Source organism: Asparagus officinalis, chromosome 5, assembly GCF_001876935.1.
Source record: "Asparagus officinalis chromosome 5, Aspof.V1, whole genome shotgun sequence".
In the NCBI taxonomy this organism is placed as follows: Eukaryota; Viridiplantae; Streptophyta; class Magnoliopsida; order Asparagales; family Asparagaceae; genus Asparagus; species Asparagus officinalis.
The window spans coordinates 123,836,762-123,844,751 of NC_033798.1; positions in this window are offsets into that span (position 1 = coordinate 123,836,762).

The following is a 7,990-nucleotide window of genomic DNA, read 5'->3' on the forward strand; positions in this document are numbered from 1 at the left end:
CAGTTAAGGGAGATCTGGTCTGCAGATTGAAGAAGTCAATATATGGTCTCAAGCAGGCTTCCAGACAGTGGTACTTAAAATTTCATCAAGTGATAACATCAAATGGCTTCCGAGAGAATCCTGTCGATCGCTGCATATACCTTAAAATCAGTGGGAGCCGATTCCTCATTCTAGTATTATATGTAGATGATATATTGCTTGCCAGCAGCGATATTCATCTCCTACATGAGACTAAAGATTTTCTTTCGAGGCATTTTGATATGAAAGACCTCGGAGATGCTCATTATGTTTTGGGCATCAAGATCCATAGAGATCGAACTAAAGGCTTGTTGGGCTTATCTCAAAGGGCTTATATTGAGAAAGTCCTTCAACGATATGGCATGAAGTTTTGTGCACCAGGTGAAGCCCCAGTTGTCAAAGGAGATATGTTCAACAAATCTCAATGCCCACGAAATGAAGTTGAGCGTAGGCTCGTGAACTCTGAGGAGTATGTCTCTGCAGTTGGCAGTCTAATGTATGCGGTGTCATGCATCAGGCCAGACATCAGTTATATCGTGGGAATATTAGGCAGGTTTCAACAAAATCCTGGTGTAGCTCATTGGAAAGCTGTAAAGAAGGTTTTGCGGTATTTGCAGAGGACCAAGGATTTCATGTTGGTCTACAGAAGGTCTGAAAATCTAGAAGTCGTTGGTTATTCAGATTCAGATTTTGCCGGATGTGCGGATAGCAGGAAATCAACATCAGGTTATATATTTCTGCTCGCTGGAGGAGCAGTTTCCTGGAAAAGTGCCAAGCAGTCCTTAGTGACGACATCCACCATGGAGGCAGAGTATGTTGCTGTTTTTGAAGCAACATTGCATGCCTCTTGGCTCAAGAATTTCATCAGTGAACTAAAGGTGGTGGATTACATTCAGAGACCAGTAAAATTGTATTGTGACAATCAGGCAGTCGTACAGTTTGTAAAGAACAAGAATTTTTCTAGCAGGAATAAGCACATCGGTGTGAAGTACTTGTTAGTCCTTGATAAGGTCGAACAAGGATTGATTGAGGTTCCTCATCTGCCGACTCAGTTGATGATTGTTGATCCTTTGACCAAGGGAATTTCTCCAGGGCTCTTCAAGGAACATGTATCCAGTATGGGTGTTTTAGAGTCTTTCGATTCTATATGATCAGTGAGATTTAGTTGTCGTGGTAGTTTTGTTTTATTTTCAAGTACTATATTCTGGATTGCTTTGAGCTCATAAAGAAACTATTGTGCTAATTTTTTAGCAGTTTGATATTTTCAAGCATTGTGTTCTTGGTCATTGTTGCTTGATATATATTTAAAGTAAAGAAAACTAAAGTTTAAAGTAAAGAGTTTCAAGTTAATCGTAAAGAAACTCGAATTAAAGATAGTGGTCCATAGAGTCATAAAGGTTAAAGTAAAGAGACTCTTAAATTTGTGCAGAAGCTGAATGTGATTGGGCATCACATTTGAGGCTTTCGTTCTGGACTAAAGGTGATGGTTTTCACATGGCGGATGCCGGTAAAAGTTTCAGAACGGCATACATGTTTGTGTATGTTGCAGAGGACACTTAAGGGCGTACATCGGATTTGACCATAAGGGATGTACGGCTCTATTACACTCCACTAAAACCACCATAAGGAAAATGTCTTTAGAACATTAGTGGTACTAGCGGTTGGACCGTGGAGTGACCTTGTGCCATATTAGAGCATATAGTGTTTTCACGATCAACCATTAGTGGTACTTTTGTTTTAAGGAAAAGGTTTCGGAAACTATCCTAATTAGAATCATGGCAACAAGTTGTTTTCTAAAATAAATGGGTGCGCACCCGACTTTAAAAGTTTTTGAAAATTTAAATGTTTTTGAAAATTAAAATGAGGTATGTTGTGCCAAGTGGGAGATTGTTGGGTTCGATTAATCCAACGAACCCATGTGGCCCAACCTACTCGATTTTGGATTTGATTTAAAGTTGCCATCGATTCAAGTTAGGATCAGGATGCTAACCACATGGTCTGGTTAGATAAGTTTCATGTTTATCAAGTTGGGTGGTTATCTTGAATATCTAAAGGATAGGATCAACTGGAGTGTAATCCCACGGTTGTGATTAAACCATGATGGGTAGGGTTAATCACAAATATCTATATAAAGGGTGGGAGTCCCTCCTCTCAAACGTACGCAGTAAAGAGACCTAATTCCCATCATTGGCTACGGGAGGAGAGAGGAGAAGACTTTCATTGTTTCGACGGTGAACGGTAATTTAATCTGTTATTTTCTAGTTCAATTTTCATGCCTAGATCATCAAATTATCCAACATTGCATGCTAAGATTCTTAGGTAATTAGATTGGCTAATAGCTGGAATGACCTAAATGTGTAGAGTAATGAGACAAAACAATGAACAATTCATATCATGTTTCAAATTTAATTAATTTATCAAATTCTATGTTAATCATCAGCATTTTAAGCTAAAACAAAACATATAGACATAGAGGGCCGAATTTACTGAATAGCTCACATTGACTAATAGCGTGAAAAAAATATAATCCTATGCATGAACAAACTTATTTTGTAAACACGGTAGCAACATTAAAAGATGCTTTAATATTAGGGATGAGAGACACATCTTTGCTCAATTTACGCTAAGGTTGAAGTTATTTAAGGAAATGCTAATTAATAAGAGCTTTCCCGAATAAAGTTCTTAAACTTAAAACTGAAATTGTCATGTTTGGATGATGAAAGTATATCTTGCAACTAGGGACTAGGGACTTGTCAATTGTTTGGATGATGAAAGTATATCTCGCGACTAGGAACAAATGTATTTTCAAATTACATTGTTAAATGTGTTTAGGGGGTTGAATTTTCAAAAGTATTTAATCTATGAAAGATACATTTGTTCTTTTTAGTCTTTTAATAATATATTTTGAAATTCATGTGTGTCTCAAAAAGAAAAACTAATTGTCAAATTGATTGTAGCAATTTAAATCGCACCAAATTGACTCATTTCTACAATAATCAAGTTTCAAAACATATTTTCAAACTTCTAATTGAATTATAGTGGAACATGACATGCTAACACGTGCTTGAGCAAATTTGATCCTTAAAAGAAGTCGACGTCTCGTGCTCTGCTAAATTTTCTATTCTAATGCAAATGGAGTTTCGGTTGAACTTTTTTTTGTAATTGTATGAATTTGGCTTAGTAGGTGTTATTGTGAGTGGAAGAAAATGTAGAGCTAATTTATACTTGTTAGTTGATTGGGTTCAAAGTTTATGCATTGATTCAAATTGAATTTTAAAAGTCTAGACTCTACATCTTGTTATTATAATTATTTGGTTAACCTTATCTTATACTACCGAGTGGTTAATTAGGAATAAATTTATAGACTTGGCTAAAAATTTTGACTCATTGTAGATGGTGTTCAAAAGATCCAAAGAGATGAAGAATGATGAGCACTATTCTCTAATTCTACTTTAGGTGGTATCTACAAAACTCTAGTCTTCTCATGGCTTAAATTTTAATGTCCTTCTAATAGTCATTTTAACTTCTTAGAGAGGAAAGCAAATCGCAAAGTTCCCCGACGTGCATTGAATGTAGCCCGAAAAGTGAACATTGACACTAAAAAATTCTAAATATATTTATAAGCATTTGTATGTAGTATTAGATTATAAACTATTGATAATAATTATATTCTTGATCAAATATTTTGGGTGAGAGTAGGAGGTGCATTTAATAAAGATTTATGGATAATTATTTAAAGATTAATTATATCTAATGGTACAATTGTAAATTATCAAAATTTGAAAGAACTTAATAGAAAAATAAAAATTTTGACATGAATATTCTCTTTTATAAACAATATAGATATAGAAGGAACAAACTATGGAACGAATGAGCTGGCAAGACTTTTATCTACTTCATCAACTTGTTCTTTTCTCATGCTTTGCTCTCTTTACTAACAACCGAAAGATTCAAAATAGGTCCATTCTTTCATGTGGTCCTCGAAGAAATGAAAAGAAGTGCCTTATCATGTTTGAGAAAAGGGTTTTTTCCACATTAGTCATCTAAATCTCTCATATTTTGAAATTAGTTCCTCTAATCTTGATATTTTGAAATTACTTATCCAAATATTTAAATGTTTTAAAATTAGTTCTTCAAATATTTATACATTGAAACTAATCCTCCAAATCATTGGAAAAAGGGTTTTTTTACATCATTAGTCACCCAAATCTCTCATATTTTGGAATTTCTCCCCCAAATCTTAATATATTGAAGACTACGTATCCAAATCTTTAAGTGTTCTGTATTAGTCCCTCAAATCTTCATATATTGAATTTAATCCTTCAAATCGTTGAAGTATTTTGAAATTAGTCTCTCAAATCTTTCAACCATTTGATAACTAGAAGGAGTGATTTTAAAATATTAAAAGATTTAAAAGAGTAATTTCAAAATATGAACATTTGCGGAATTAATATCACAATATTAAGATTCCGGGGGAACTGATTTTGGATCATGACAGGTGTTGGGGACTAGTAAAAAAACACCCGTGAGAAAATTGTGGGAAAAGATAATCAAAAAAAGATTAGATAAGGACCAGGTACAAACCCCACAGCTCAATCCGAAAATTAGTAAACTATACAACTGCTTTGGACATTGTGAACACCCCTAATTTGTTGTAAACTTGTGGTTAGTTTGCAAAGATATTTTCAGACCACGTCTACGTTATAAAAGTGTTCCCTTCGCACCATTCCTCAAGTATGGTGCGTTGCAAAGTGATACTTGCGCGCTGTGGAAAAGAAAGGTACCACGCTTTCTATCATGTTATAATATAAAATTATAACCCTCAATTTTTATTATAATTTTAAAGTTTAAATTAAGTAACATAGTTTTTAAGATGACATGCATCTAAGTAATCAGTGTCGAAATCTCATTGGTCACACAGCTCATAAAAAAAGAACGGTCAACTTGCGCTAACATGTCAGAATATAAAATTATAATCTTTAACACTCACAACAACTTCGAAATTTTGATCGAGCGAGTCTTTTAAATATACATATTTGCATTTTTTTTTTTAACTAGAACTCTTCAATTTGAATGGCTAGATCCCAAAAGTCAAAAGAAAAAACAGGTGAGTAACTTTATAACTTAAATTAAATTAAATTAAACAATCTAAATGGATGAATAAATGTTTTGAGTCCGGTAAGGAAACTTTCCAACGATGTTTCAAACAATAGATATCAAACCCTGGAGCGTGGCTAAGGAGCACCCCAACGCACGGCTCTAAGTATTCTTCTAAATTAAATTCGTGTGAAATGCTTCCTAAGAAAGTCAAACTTAAGACCTTAAGGCCCCGTTTGACAAAGGGTTAAGGTGTTAGTGGGACCCACCCACGTTTCAAGAGGCTTCACGTGGGTTGCTTTGTGAATTGTTCAGCGGACAAATTTGTGTGCGTGCTTTGTGAATTGTTCAGCGGACAAATTTACTGGCCCACCCGACTGACCCGATTGATAGCTATATATAGATGACTATTCGATGTCTAGGGTTTTGGGCTTGGTGCAAAGGAGCAGCAAACAAGTGCAGAAGACAAAAAGCTGCTGCCTATTCTAGGGTTCTGTGCAAAGTTGTTATTTTTCGGCTGGGTGTGCAAAGAGCAAAGAGGGTTCCGTGGCAGGCAGGGGTTCTGTGCAAAGTTGTTATTTTTCGGCTGGGTGTGCAAAGAGCAAAGAGGGTTCCGTGGCAGGCAGTCTTTGGTGGCTTCTGTGGCTGTGCAAGTCTTCGGCTGCGTGCAGTTTGGGAAAAACAGTTGGTTGTGGCTTCGTGCAGAGGAGAAAATTGCAGAGAAAAATAGCTGCGTGTTTTCTAGAGTTTGTGTTGTTTTTGAGAGAGTTTTTGTGTGAGAGGTTTGAGAGATTGTGTGAGGGTTTACATTGAGTGATTGTAAACTCTAGTTGTATTCTCTCCTATCTAATAGTAGATCTCCCCCCTCCTTACCCCGTGGACGTAGATAGTTTGCCGAACCACGTAAAATTGGTTTGTTTGTGTTTGTGGCCATTGTAATAGTTTTAGGATCCCTCGACAAGTCAGTCCTAGAACTGATGAGAGGAAGAACCGATTTCTCACTTTATTGAGATATTCGCTTTAGATTCTTGTCTCCTTGGTGAGACGGGAATTCTTATTGATCTTTCTCTCTTATTGTGCACCAGAAACTCTGCCGAAATTTTCGCTGCGCACAACAAGTGGTATCAGAGTCCATATTTCAGATCTAGGGTTTGGTTGGAGGAGTAGATCAATTTGGAGGCTCGTCCAGGGCTTCGTTTGGTGATAAAGGTGGGATCTTTTGGTAAAGACTCTATCTTTTTAGTTTTGGATCTATTCTTCGTTCGTTGGTGCGTTGAGAAAGATGTCGGGGAAAGAAGGTGCTTCGGGTGTCGAGGGTGGTGCTTCTGGCGCGAAAACCATTCAGAGTTTAAATATCCACTCTATGAAGATAGATGTGGAAAAGTTTAATGGCACAAATAACTTTGGATTATGGAGATGCGAGGTTTTGGATGCGCTGAACGCGCAGAATTTGGAGGATACCTTGGAGTTAGATGGCAAGTCATATGAGATTGAAGTGAATGTTTGGAAGAAGATGAATCGAATGGCGTGTGGTGTGATTAGGTCTTGTTTGACTCAAGATCTAAAATATGATGTGATGAATGAGACTTCTGCAAAGAAGATTTGGGAGATTCTCTAAAGCAGGTATCTGACAAAGAGTGTTGAGAACCGCTTGCATTTGAAGAAGAGACTTTATCGTTTCCAGTTGAAGAAGGAAACCTCCATTAGAGATCACATGAACCATTACACAAAGCTTCTTGCGGATTTGGCGAATGTGGATGTCATGATTGAAGATGAGGACAAGGCGTTGTTGTTGTTGAATTCCTTGCCCGACGAGGAATATGAGACCTTCGTCCTTACTCTGATTAATGGGAAGGCATCTCTTTCGTATAGTGAGGTCACTGCTGTACTGGTGAATTATCAGTTTCGGAAGAAGGATAAAGAGACTTCGACTGAGTCGGTAGCAGAGGCGTTGGCCGCAAGAGGGAATGGTCCAAACCGAAAGAATTGGAAGTTACAGTCTAGAGTAGGAAAAGATCAGTGTGCTTGGTGCAAGGAAACTGGTCATTGGAAGAAAGACTGCCCAAAGCTCGACGAATGGATGAAGAATAAACAGAAGGGAAAAGGAAAGGAACCATCATCAGAAGCAAACATCGTATCGGATGGTAATATTTTTGATTCTTCTATTTATTCGCTTTCTATCAGTCCTACGTATAGCTATTCGGAGGAATCCGAGTGGATGTTGGATAGTGGTGCGACCTATCATGTGTGCCCTAGAAGGGAATTGTTCTCTAGTTTTGAGAAGCTGGATAGTGGTGTGGTGTACATGGCTGATAACCGTGCATGTCAGATCCTTGGGATAGGAAGAATTCGCATAAAAATATTTGACGGGACTGTTAGGAAGTTAAATGATGTGAGATATATTCCTTCTTTGAGGAAAAACTTGATCTCGATTGGAGCTTTGGTTGGAGAGGGTCTGAATGTTCGATTTGAGGACACGGTTCTCAAGATTGTGGAAGACTCTCGAATTGTGATGAAGGGCATCAGGAGGAATAACCTGTATTACTTGACTGGAGGTATAGTGGCAAGTGGAGAACTGACGACTTTTATTGATTCTACTAGACTGTGATATTTAGGGCTTGGCCATTCCAGTATTGATTCCTTGCATTGATTGAAAGAGGATGCGAAGACCTGCAGTTTGAAGTCCAGTGAACATGTTGATGTGAGCAAGAAGACCGAGGTGAAGTTTGGCACCTCTATTCACTGAGCTAAGGGTCGTTCTAGAGGAGTTCACGTGGATGTTTGGGGGTCTTCCCAGGGGGAATCATTAGGGTAATAGGCGTTTGGTTTCCTTTGTTGGTGGCTGTTCTAGGCGTGTTTGGGTTACAACCAAATC